This window comes from Pipistrellus kuhlii, unplaced genomic scaffold (genome assembly GCF_014108245.1).
Source record: "Pipistrellus kuhlii isolate mPipKuh1 unplaced genomic scaffold, mPipKuh1.p scaffold_m20_p_7, whole genome shotgun sequence".
Lineage (NCBI taxonomy): Eukaryota > Metazoa > Chordata > Mammalia > Chiroptera > Vespertilionidae > Pipistrellus > Pipistrellus kuhlii.
In genome coordinates, this window is record NW_023425573.1 from 37,317,627 (window position 1) to 37,330,781 (window position 13,155).

The 13,155-nt window shown below is 42.0% G+C and overlaps 1 protein-coding gene across 3 annotated transcripts in view; it reads left to right on the top strand.

Moving 5' to 3' along the window:
• WIPF1 (WAS/WASL interacting protein family member 1) overlaps positions 1-13,155 on the top strand; it is a 104,153-nt gene that overhangs the window by 60,240 nt on the left and 30,758 nt on the right. Inside the window, exon 2 of one of the 3 annotated variants that reach the window (XM_036421964.2) lies at positions 12,134-12,402. The exons of 1 other annotated variant lie outside the window; for it this stretch is intronic. The gene's annotated coding sequence lies outside the window, so the exon portion shown is untranslated. The remainder of the gene's footprint in view (positions 1-12,133; positions 12,403-13,155) is intronic. One more of the 3 variants, XM_036421963.2, reaches the window with a different exon arrangement.

The following is a 13,155-nucleotide window of genomic DNA, read 5'->3' on the forward strand; positions in this document are numbered from 1 at the left end:
GCCTCCACAGGGTGCAGTGTCTTCTGCACCTGGTAGAAACCTGGATAGAAAGTCCTGTGCGCAGAAGCCTCTGTCCTTTGGGAAATAAAATTTCATTTTGGTGACCTTCACATTGGTTTTCCATGAGTTCTCAGCCAACTAGAGTAGGATCCGGTGCGTGTTTTCTGTGTGGCATTAAATTCTGCTGAAACTCTGTGTGACTCTTGGCACTACTGTCCTTCACGTCAGAGTGCCATCATCTTGAGCTGAACTTGAGCATAGTAATAGGAATGTGGTTTTGTTTCTCACTTGCTCAGATCTTGCCCCAAGGCCTGTTTTCTCTCAGTTCAATATATGCCACCTCTGAAAACATTCACAGACCATTATTGTTCTCTCTTCATTTCTCAATCACTTAAAAAAAAAAAAAATGTTGTCATAAAAATAAGCTCTGTCTTCCATTTCCTAGTTGGTTGAGACCACCCCAAAGCCCCCAGGAGCTCTTGGACATTTTCCTAGGCACTGAAGAAAAGTCCTGCCGGTGTGGCTCAGTAGGTTGAGTGTCCTCCCGTGCACTGAAAGGTCAACAGTTCAATTTTCGGTCAGGGCATATTCCTGAATCGTGGGCTTGATTCCTGGTAGGGGTTGTGCAGGAGGCAGATCAATTTTTAAAAATTCTATTACTTATATTTTCCAAATATTTTCATGTGTGATTTTTAAATAAAAATATTTTTTATTTGAAGGAAATTAACTATAAAAAGTGGGAGAAACATAAGGAAGTAGACAAGGTGACTCTACTCTATGGTGTCTCCCTCCAACCAAACGTCTTCTTTCATCTCAACAAAAAGACCATTAATTGAACATCATTTGGGTTAACAACTGCTCTCTCTTTAAAACTAAAAGGCAAGCCCAGCCAATGGGCTGATTGGTTGAGCGTCAACTTTGAACCAGGAGGTCATTCGATTCCAGGTCAGGGCACATGCCTGGGTTGAGGGTTCGATCCACAGTGTGGGATGTGCAGGAGGCAGCCGATCAATGATTCTCTCTCATCATTGATGTTTCTCTCTCTCTCTCTCCCTCTTCCTTCCTCTCTGAACCCAATAAAAATATATTTTAAAAATAAAATAAAAGGCAACAACTTGATTCCCTTCTTCCATCTCAATGAGATCATATTATCTTGCGGAAGGAATCATGACCTATGGGTCCGAGGTACTTTGGGACAGGAGCCTCTAGGGTTCCGAGTGGGATCAAGGGGAAATGTGGGGCTGGCCTGCGGGAAGGGACAGAGGCTGAGGCTGGAGCGTGTCACAGAGTGATGAACCTCTCCCCCTACTGCCACCTCTAGGTCCTTTCCTTTGAAGACGTGGAACTGAAGTTTCAGTTTAATCACATTATATATTCAATAGACTTTTGTGGGCTGGCCCATCAGCATACCCTCAAATATACTTGTATGGGCTGGTTCTCAAATAGAAATGTCTGCCCCCCAAGGACTGTGGAGCACCCCACATTCACAGCAGCTTTGCCTGACTGGTCCTTCCCCTGCCAGTGATTTGTGAAGTGACCCTGTAGGATCAGATGAGCTGAATCCATACCAGCACCCGCACTGCACAAAACGGAGATAATTCCTGTTCCTTCCATCATATTGTCAAAAATGCTGAAATAAAGGAGGAAAACCAATGAATCACTAAAGTAGTAATCAGTAAAAGCTTATTGTGCACACACCAAAAAGAGTTTGCCAAAAAACCAAGAGCACTCAAACCAAAACATGGAGTGGGCTCGGGGCATATTGTTATAAAGCAGCTAATAGGGTGAGAAAGCAGTGACTGCTTATTCCTCACAGTGATTGGTTATGATATTAGGATGTGCTTAAATGATAGCACATTGGTCCGTGGCTAACCGTATATCAACCTTGGGAAACAGTTCAAGTTTTGCTTATGATTTCCAGAGGCATAAAAGCAAGAAATGACCCAGGTCAAGTTAGTCTTGCAAAATAAACAAATTCAGTTTGGCTTGTATGACTTTACTGGTTTCATCTGCTCAGGGAATTTTCACGGTTGGTCTTCGTTTTTTATTTGCACAGCATCAACTCAGATATGAAGTAAGCTCCATGAGGGTGGAGAATGTCTGTTTGCGCGCTGCTGTGTCCACTACACCTAAGACAGTGCGTGTTGAATGACTGCTACATACGGGGGCTCTAACGGTGTCCCTGCTCACTGGTTAGCCATCAGACACACAGATGAAAAGATCACAGAAAACATCTTTATTACTAGAAAGTAACTTTCTTTGTGTATTTGTCCTTTTGGTTGGAGAAGGGGGCTGAGAGCTTGGTTGTGGGGCCAGGAAAGGCGTCAGTGGCAGAGCCTGGAGTTGGAGAAGCCAATCGGGAAGGAGACAGCTGTGGTGATGGAGAGGGACCGTGGTTAGGGGTGGAGGGATGCTGGCCAAAGTGGAGGTTATGCTTACAGGTTATTCTTGACCTTTGCCCCACAGCACCCAGTCAGCTACTTATTTGCTTTGCTAGAACACAACTGTCACCCAAGAGGAACACCCGGGTTGGGTTCTGTTTAATTGTTGCTCAGTGGGTTTTTGTTTGCTGTTGTGTGTTTTTGTTATTGTTGTCTTAATAACGATAAGGGTGAGGTGACCCTGTAGGATCGTGTAAAGATAAATGGACAGTGTAAAAAAACACACACACAAAAAAAACCAATTGGTCTTCAGGAGAGACCAATTAGTTTTTTGGTTTTTTGGTGTTTTTTTTTTTTTTTTTTTACACTGTCCATTTATCTTTCTGAGGGTATCCTACAAAACATAAACCACATGTGGTTTTCATACCTCTAATCGTTGTGGTTGGTTACTGGCAAACTAGTCAATATTTAAATGTAGTCATGGAGTTGCTTTTACATAAGCCATCAACTGATCATTCTGTTGGAATGGTTCTGAAACAGAATGAAATGGTCTGAAACTAAAGGAAGCAGCTTCCATAAAGCAGGGAAAGTTAGCAGTAAGCAAAAGAACAAAACAAAACAAACAATCCCCCCGCCCCCAAATGCCGAAGCTAATCACCCTGTGATGGCACCTGTCTGATCCTGTTGCCCCTGGGCCTCTACTTGAAATTGAGGGAACACCGTGTGTGCCTTGGTCCAGTAGGAAGCACTTCCTGTCTTCTTTCCTGTGGCTGAAAGGGTTGCCATCCCATTAGGAGACGATGGGGTAGTGTTTTTCCACCGGTCTGTTTTCAGAGCTGCCAAGGGGGAGGCCGAAAGTTCTTGGAGTTGCAAAGTCAGATGGGAATCTGGGATAGAACAAATTCTGTTTGGGAGCAAGCCACTGAGAAAAGCAGGGCCTGCTAAGAAACAGGAGGGAAAAGCACCTTGCACATCTGTGACCATTGGAAATAAGGAGAGATAAGGTTCCCTCCCAGATTTGTAGAGAGCAGCTGTGAGCAGAGCCATCAAACTCCAATCTTGACTTTAAACGGAGCCCAGGGACATCCAAATATCTGCCAAGCACGGAAACAGTGGCTCTCAGCCTTCCCTGACCCCATGCCCACTTTTAATAACAATGTTTTCTAATGTCCCCTTCATACACTTCAGTGAACCTTCTCACATAATTTTCTCCAAAATCTATGTAATTTTTATCTGTAATTAAAAAGAGGAATAAGAGGCATCTATATATAAAAGCTTAAGCAACTGGCTGACCATTCAACCATCCGTTAGCTATGATGTGCACTGACCACCAGGGGGCAGGCGCTCAGCACAAGAGCTGCTGGGCTGCCATGAATTGACAGCTGCAGTTCTCAGATGACGCACCTGGAACCAGAGAAGAGGGAGCCCAATTCCAGGGTACATCACCCGAAAAACACCCTCTCACAATCCAGGACCTCTCGGGGGAGGTAAGAGAGCCAGTTTTGGCTTGATCCCTGTAGGCCAGGCCAAGGGACCCCACCTGTGCACCAAGCCTCATAACTTCAATTTGGAAGTGATCAGGTACAACTCATTATCAAACTAAGTGAAGTAAGTGGTCAGGTATTTGCATTTACACCTGTAATCGCTGTACATGGGAGAGCTGTAACTTTGAACTAACCTCGGTAAGAGTTAGAGACTCTTACCTCAAATGGCAATGTCTTTGGGCACATCATTTTCAAGGAGGGGTGATCAATTCTTGGCAAACATCCAAGCAAAACATATCATTTATATGACAGTGGCATTACTGGAAAATTCAGGAACTAATACATAGTGCAATAATTACTCTGCGTTTGTATGTAAAATGGAGATGAGACCTAAGCTCAGATAACCATAAAAAGCTTTTCCACGTACACCAGTGTCCTACGGGACCTCTGAAGGTCATGTGGGAAAATTCTTTCCTGGGTAGGGCAATCTGGGACATTGCATGTCGTCTGGCATCCCTGGTCTCCAGGTCTGAATCTCAGGAGGGCCCCCATCATTCTGATGCCTACAGATGTCCCGTTCTTATGCAGGGAGGTGGGTTTGCCTTCCCTCTGTAGCAGCTGCACCAGCCAGGCATGAGAGTGCAGTCAGGGGTCCCAGGGGAAGCCTCAGGTCGCTGAGCCCTTCCTGCAGAGTTCAGCTTGGTGATGTCAGGCCCAAAGGTGCAGAGCTGTAGAGACCCTTGTTTCCCGAATAGCCCAGGGAACTGGTTTTCTGAGCACGTGGTTCTGTCCTCCAGTGGGAGACACCGTGTAACCATGTGTCTGGAGTGAAGTCTGAATAAGGGACAAGATGGCTATTGTCCCCACCCCAGAGATCACTGTAAAGATCCCATTCTGCTTCCTACCTAGTGATCAGCAACCACAAGGAACATGCAGCTCTTCAAATGCCAGTAGCTTCTCCCTGTGTGTGTGCACAAGCGTATGCATGGCAGGATGTGAAAATGGGGCTGTCCACCGCTTCGCCCCTTGAGTTGTAAGAAACTTCTCTCTGTTTCACCTGGGTTTCCCCCGGGACTGCTGGTGTTGGATGTTGGTGACCCACTTTGAAATCTTTGCCTTGTAATTCAGTTAAGAGACCCTGCCATATCCCTGACATTGGCAAATAGCCCTGCTTGGGAAGAGTTGTTGAATGTGGTGGCAGGTCCCCAGGTGTCTTCTTCCATGGCACATCAGGAGAAGCAAGAGCCTCCCAGGTTTTTATTGTGAGCACCGTGTAATGATAATATATTTCAAATACATAGTGTAGTAAATAAAATATGTTATTGCAATTTCATTTATTTTACTCTTTTTAATGTAGCTAGTAGAAAATATATTGAATAGATCTGCCCATATGACTCATTGTATTTCTACTGGACAGTGATAATCTAGTTGAAGGGTGTTTTTTTTGTTGTTGTTGTTCTTTGATTGGTTGGAATTTTGATTTTTTTTTTTTCTTGAGGGAAACAAACATGTTTTATTAATGTAAAATGTCTCTATTCATTTATATGACAAATACCATCCCTACTTTTAAAAAAAAAGGCATTTGTCTTTCAATCTGTCTAGCTTAGCTAAAAAATTCAAGTGTGTTTTTTAATCATAAGTTGACATGATATAGAATGCAGGGTGCAAAAATCAATTTAATAAGCATTTGGGGGAAAAAGCATTAGAAATAATTTCACATATATGCAGACACTTGGGCAAATGGTTAAAATTAGAGATGAGCATTAAATATGAGGAGATGTGTACATTAAGGAGCTTAACAGATGTGTTTGCAGTGTTTTCTGGTACCCAACTTGCTTTCTGTAAATTATTAAACACCCAATTCCAACTCTCTCAGCTCCTGGAGAAGGGCTTTCTCTTTTTGAATTTTTTTACAACTGATTTTTTTTTAAACTATTTTTCCAGTTTCTACTTGTTCTTTCAGTTGTTTGATGGCTTCGTTTCTCCTTTAAGCTCTTGATTTTTGGTCTCTCTCGGGTTCTCCAGAAGGCACTGAGAGTATTTTGTGCTGAGGTCTGCAGGAACAGGGCCAGGAAGAGGCACCAGATCTGTCCTCGGGTCACTTCTTGCTTCCTGCTTTGCAGCTCTCTTAGATTCAGGCTTCCTTTGATTTTTAAGGACTGTTTTTGATAAGGGCTTATCATTTCCGGGCTGTGGTTTTATATTCTTTTTTTATTTCAAGGAAAATGATTTTATATATAACAATGTTACATGCAATAAACATTAATATCTCAAGAAAAACGATTTTAAATATGATGTTATGTGCAAAAAACACCAATTATTTAAGAAAAATGATCTTACATATAGTAATATTGCATGTAATAAATATTAATATTTCAAGAATGAAAGAATTTTAAGTATAATAATATTACCAATACTGTACTAGCATAGTATGATATCACAAAAGTTGTAGGAAATATTAAAAATCTGCAAAGAATAAGATTACTTCTATTCACGTGTGTTTTTTATAATCATATATTGACATAATATAGAATTCAGGGTGCAAAAACAAATTCTATATTCTAGAATATTTTTCCCACTCTGACTCTATTTTTGTTCATTAGTTTATGTGGTTCATTATATTCCACAAATGAGTGAGATCATATGATATTTATTTTTCTCCAGCTGGGTTATTTCGCTTAGCATGATGCTTTTAACGTCTATTTTGTTGGATATGAATATTGCTATTCCAGCTTTTTTTTTTTTTCTTTTCCATTTGCATGGAAAAAAATTTTCTATCCCTTCACTTGCATTCTGTGTGTGTCTTTTGTTTTGAGGTGTGTCTCTTGTAGGCAGCATATAATTGGGTCATGTTTTTGTATCCATCCAGCTACCCTATACCTTTTGATTAGAGTATTTAATCCATTTACATTTAGGGTTATTATTGACAGGTACTTATTTCTAGCCATTTTAATTCCATATGGTTAGGTTTCTCTCTCTGTTTCTTTTTCTCAGAAGTCCCTTGCAACAATCCCTTTAGCATTTCTTGTAATGCTAGATTGGTGATGATGAACTCCTTTAGCTTTTTTTTTTTTTTTTTTTTTTTTTTTTTTTTTTTTTTTGGTCTGGGAAGCGCTTTGCTTGACTGTCTATTTTGAATGATGAACTTGCTAGATATAGTAATTTTGGTCTCAGATCCTTGCTTTCCATTACCTTGAGTACTTCATGCCAGTCCCTTCTGGCCTGTAGATTTTCTGATGAGAAATCAGGTGTCAACCTTATGGGAACTCCTTTGTATGTAACAGTTTTCTTTTCTCTTGCTGCTTTTAAGATTCTCTCTTTGTCTTTAATTTTTGGCATTTTAATTATATGTCTGGGCATGGGTCTATTTGGGTTCTTTTTCTTTGGGGTTCTCTGCCTCTGAACTTGTGTGACTTTTTCCTTTACCAGTTCAGGGAAGTTTTCTACCATTATTTCTTTAAAGACCTTCTCTATTCTTTTCTCTCTGCCTCTTCTGGCACACGTACCATTCTAATATTGTTACATTTCACATTGTCCCACAGCTCCCTTAAGCTGTCCTTCTGTTGTTGTTTTTTATTGTTTTTTCTTTTTGGTTCTCCAATTCAGTGATATTTTCAACTCTGTCTTCTAATTCACTGATCAAATCCTCAGCTTCCTCTAATCTGCTGTATATTCCTTCCAATATGTTCTTTATTTATGTTATGACCTTATCTTTTTTCATAGTTACTATATTTTTTCATACTGTTGAGCATTTTTAACATTATTACTTTGAATTCTGTTTCAGATAACTTTCTTATCTCTTCTTCATTTATCTCTTCTTCTGGAAAATTCACTGCTTCTTTCATTTGGGGATTGTTTCTTTGTTTCCTCGTTTTGGTTGTCTGTTTGGGTTTGTGACTATGTTTTAAGTAGATCCTCTATACCTCTTAATCTCTAATGCAGGACAGTGTTAAAGGCTGCTTCTGACTAATTGGATCAGGCAAAGATTCAAAGCCTCCAGAGACTGCCTCTGTCTACAAACTAATAAGATTCTGACTTGAATTGCCCCCAGAAAATAGTCTCAAGTGTGGGGAGAGTTTTTTCAACAGGGTGGGGCAGTTGCTTCTGCCTGGAGGCTAATAGTTAATTTTAATCTCTTAAGTGGCCTCTGGGCAAGGTGTTTTCTAATAGGTGTGTCAACTGTCTTCCTCCCAGGAGTGGCAGATGTCTGTGTGGGAAAGACGTCCTCCACTATGTGAGGGAATGACTCAGCCCAGAAAACTTGGGGTGTCTGCCTTCTGGGCTCTATCCCCTGACTCTCCAGTCCTTGGTTCTGCTCTCACAGCTCCAGTCCACTTCACCCTCCCTCTGCCAGAGCACAAGGTGGGTGGCTCCACAGGGAATTTTTGTGTACTGGCCCTTTAAAAGGGTGCTCGAACTTTCAACTGCCACTCTGTGGCAGACAGTGCCCCACTGCTTTTCACAGATAGATGTTTGGTACTCAGTTTGGTGCTCTCTGCTAGGGAGCCCAGCTTAGGGAGTGCAAATGCCATACCATAACAGGTAGTCATGGAAACACAACTCGAAAAATTGGAATTTTTTTTTTAAACTCTGCTCATATTTATGCATGTTATTGTTACCTCGATTCAGTCTCTGTTGATTTGGGGTCACCACAAGAGGGTTATTGGCTGTGATTGATTCTTTACTGCTTTGCAAGACTGGTGTTTCCAAGATGCACTGCTGTTTTATAATCTTCTTTTTGCTCTTTCCCCCCCCAGTAGATTAAATATGGAGGATTCTTTGCCTGATTGGTTTGAGAGCCTATCATTAAGCTCAGGCTGGTCTATGCATTGAGTGGGCTGTGCACAATTAAATTCTCATTGAGGTCCAAATTGTGACCGCCTTTATTTGCCTGGAGTTCTCAACTCACTTATGTTTGGCCTTTGGTTATAACAACAGCCCTGCCAGCAATCAATACAAATACTGCTTTCAATTTCTCTCATCCACCTCACAGTCCTCTCCCTATCTCTTTCTTCTGCCTCTTCTCATGCTTATAGAAAAGAATTAGGTGAAATCCTTCTGAACCTAAACTGAAGCTAAAGGTAATAACAACACTGGGGCATGGAGCCGAGACCGGACTTCTGGCCCCACTCTGCTGTGCCCTGTGGTATGACATGAGCAGGGCCTTAGTCTCTCTGGACCCCTGTGTCCTCATCTTTAAGTGATGGTGTGGACTTTGACCTCTGTTGTGTGGTTCAGCCTTTAACTTACCTATATTAAGAAGCTGCTGCTGATCTGGAGACACTTCATCACGGAGGAAGGTCAGAAAGCACTTATATGTCCAACACCTGCGTGCCATCCTATGCAGTGTGGCCTCCGAGGCAACCTGGGGTCAGTGGTGTGATCAGTACTCTTCCCCCACCCGCCACAAAATCTCTCCCTCATCTCCATCTTTTCTTGTCTCATTTCCTATACCTCCTCCTCCCCCCTTCTCTCTGATTGTATTACTTGTTTTCAACTTTCTTAATCCATGTTTTTTCTCCCCACTGCCCAATTCCTAAGCCACCTGTACTACCTAAGATTGCCAAGCCCCCTGCTGGGTTAAAGGGGTTACCTGCTTTCCTTTTTCTGGAAATGTTCCTGTTAATTTAAGCCTTCTCAAGCAGGTTCAAGTCTAATCTTGGAATTTTTTTATTCATTATGTGTGCCACAGGGAACAAGTTTAAGCTCTTAAGGGAACGTTATGTTTTAGTAGAACTTTTAGGAGTTTTTTTTTTTTTTTTTTTTTTTTTTTTTTTCAACCCCCAATATTATTATAATTGAGGACCCACCAGGTGTCAGACATTGGTCTAGATGTTGAGGCGATAGTAGGAAAGAAGGTCCTGCTCTCATGGAGCTTGAATTCCAGTGGGGAGAGAGGTACAAGTAAACAAACCATTAAGTCAGTGGTGAAATGCCAAGTGGTGACATGTACTATGCGTAAAAGAAAACGGGCAGAGATGGGCATGGATGAGTTCGTTTTTGCTGAGAACTGAAGAATGAGAAGGAACCAGGCCATGAGCTTACCCGCTGAGAGGGCTTACAAGTGTGAGGCCCCCAGGATGCAAACAAATAGGTGCCTTTAACAGAAAGGACTGGAAAATAAATTAGCAAGAGGGAAGTTACTTGAGATGAGGCCAGAGGACTAGGGAGGGGCCAGTTATTGTGGGTCTGTTTGAGTCTTGGAGGAGAGTTTAGATTTTTTTTAACTGAAAGGAGAAACCACTGGAGGATTTTAATCAGGGGGGAAGCATCAGATGTAGGTCCTATGGGGGGCCTGGTAGACACCTCATAAATGTGTCCAGAGTTGATTGTATTTACAAGTTTTCATTAAAGATGAAATAAACCCAAACTCTAGACAACTACTCCCTTGCATGTCTCAGAGGCTCCAGCCTTCTCAGTGACATACTCCCTTCTAATTGAGCTGTCACTGGTGGATAAGAATAGCCATGAGCTCCTTTGCATAGTGTGTGTGTGTGTGTGTGTGTGTGTGTGTGTGTGTGTTTGGCGTGCTCACTTTAAGAACTTAAAAATAATTCTCAGAATACATAGAGAAATCATCTTATTGCTCATGTTCTCTTTTTAGACCCAGCTAGAGTTAGACTTCCCCAAAAGTTCACTCAGGCATTTACTTGGTAGCTAGTTAGTAGAAGGGGAAGCAGGTGAGAGCTGCAGGCCTCCGCCTCTGCCCCGCCCCACACCTGCATGGGTTATTCAGTCAGTGAGTGTCCCCTGGACTCCAGACCCTATGTTAGGCAGGAGGGATACAGTCACGCCTTCAAGAGGCTCCAGGCAAAGTAGAGGATTCTTAGTCACTCATCCTTCCGTGCTCTGGAATCAGGAATTCTGCCATGGCTTGGCATCATGATAACTCTGCTTGTGCAGCTGGACTCATATCTCAGAGAGTTTAGAGTCTGAAAGAACCTTAGACATCAGCGATGCCGGTATTCCTCAGGAGGAGCATTTCCTCAGTAGAAGCATTTTCAGTATTTTGGGTGAGACTATCCTAAGCATCCCAGGAAGTTTTTGTATTCCTGGCTCCGCTCATGAATCCTCCTGACATAAGCCCCTATTTTAAATGGGGTGGGGGGAGAGGAGGGAAGACCTGTGGATCCAAACTGTTCAGTGGTCAGGAAAAATGCTACTGATAATCATGCTTATATTTTGGCTCCCAATACCATTCCATCCCACTGTCCCCACTCCCAAGGGGAAATGCCTTCACACATTCCCAACAGCCTCCTGAACTGAGAACCACTGCTCTTCCCAGCTCTATCAGAATATTAGGCAACTTGTCTTTTCGTGCCATTTTTCTCAGAACCCAGCAAAATCAAGACCCAAAGTTCAAATGTTACAAGGTCTGTTACTGAACTATGCCTCTGTTTTTCATCCTTTCAACTGATATTATTTTATCAGTTGTTATATGGTATGTGTTGAGAACATTAAATCTGATGCTTTCAGATGGATCTAGAAAAAAGTTATGAGCATTTTCAGATTATTTAAACACACAAGGTTTTGGTATAATATTTTCTACCCACATTCCATTGCCCACCCCCCTCTTACAGTCCTTTAATGAGAAACCTGACTTTCCCTCTGTGTTCATTGTCTCTGTGCCTTTGTCCAGCATCTCCCGGGAGAGCTATTGTTACCCCATTAAATATGAAACAAAACATGCTGGCATAGAAAGCTCTGGATCTTCATATGGCCTGAGCTGTGTATCATGTATCCTGACTTGGGCACGGAATTGCCTGTCAAACGCAATTGCTTTCATACACCTGACCAGCTCTCTTCGCCTGCCTTTCTGACTTTCTCCCTGTACCCTTGGACGCTCCGGAGATGAGGAGTAACCGTTTGTCCCAGGTTTTGGTGCATTTGAGAGCTTTTAATTCTTGGGTGACTCTTTTTTCTTAATACTCAATGGTATAGTTAATATCGAGAATGATTCTCTCAAGTGGAATTTTCCTGAAGGAATCCAGATTCCGTGAACAATTATTTTTTGTGCAAGTATCTAGAATAAAGTTGGGATGCTAACTAGGTGGACGTTCTGGTTTCCTCCTCTTATTGTGCCAAGCAGGTATGTTACACCTTGTGGGAAGGAGAAACATTTCATATCCTTTTAGTTTAGTTTTTTTGTTTGTTTGTTTTGTGTGTGTGTGTGTGTGTGTGTGTGTGTGAGTGTATGTTGTTGTTTTTGTTTGTTTGGTTTTAGTTTTTGTCTTTTTTTTGCTTGCTTCTTAAGTAAAACCAATCTAGTTTCTTTTTCTGCAGCAAAGGAGGAAGGAACAAACAACAAATTAATCATACAGGAAGCGAATAACCACAGAGAACGTCTGCCTCTGACTCAGTATGTCACATTTAATAAGAGGCCAGAGCGTGTCCAAAATGGCTGTCCAAAAACGACCCCGCATTTGCCTTAGAAGATGATGCCTTTTTCAGGGACCGCTTTCTCTCCGGGTTCATCTCTCCCTTGCTCTCTGTCTGCCTGTGTCCCTGATCATGCCTTCCTTCGGTATCCACTAACGGTAAGAAAAATTATATTTAAATGTGTGTTCTTTATCAGCTAGAGGGGAGAGCTAAGTGGCTTTTCATGGGCCGTTGTATGTTGAGACAAAGCTCAGTGTTTCAATGGAAGACCACGTGGTCTGTTCCTCTGGCACAGGATGCCCGTTTCACCGCGATGGTGACTGCAGGTGATTCATAACGTGTGTTTGGAGCCAAAATGTAAGCGAGATTATCAGTAGCATTTTTCCTGACCCAGGACTGTTTGATCCACTGGTCTTCCCCCAACCCTCCTTCTCCTCCTCCCCCCCATTTAAAACGGGGCTATGTCAGTCAGGAAGTGTAACTGTTCCGTGTACGGGGTAGTTATCCACACGGTTGCCTTTGAACTGTGGCTTTGGCCAGCAACAGCAAATGCTTTTAAAGAAAAGGGAGTCACTGGAAACTTCAAAGGAAAGCACCATGGAACGGAACTGTTGCCATCCTACTGCTACAGACAGACGTTACTTAATTATAAATCCTAACCGAAACCATTTCTAATCAGTCTTTTAAGAAGACAATTTCTCTTTAGAATCATTCAACATCCTACCGGTGCAACCCATGCACAGCCACTATTGCTAATCAAATTCCAAAGCATTCTCTATAACTATTTGCATTTAATATGATTAATATTTTGGCATAAAATATTGTAGTTTTAAAATTTCAAGCCAAGTACCCAGAGACCTACAGAGTAGGGTTGAGGAAATTTTTGGGTATCAAAAAAAAAAAATTTTTTT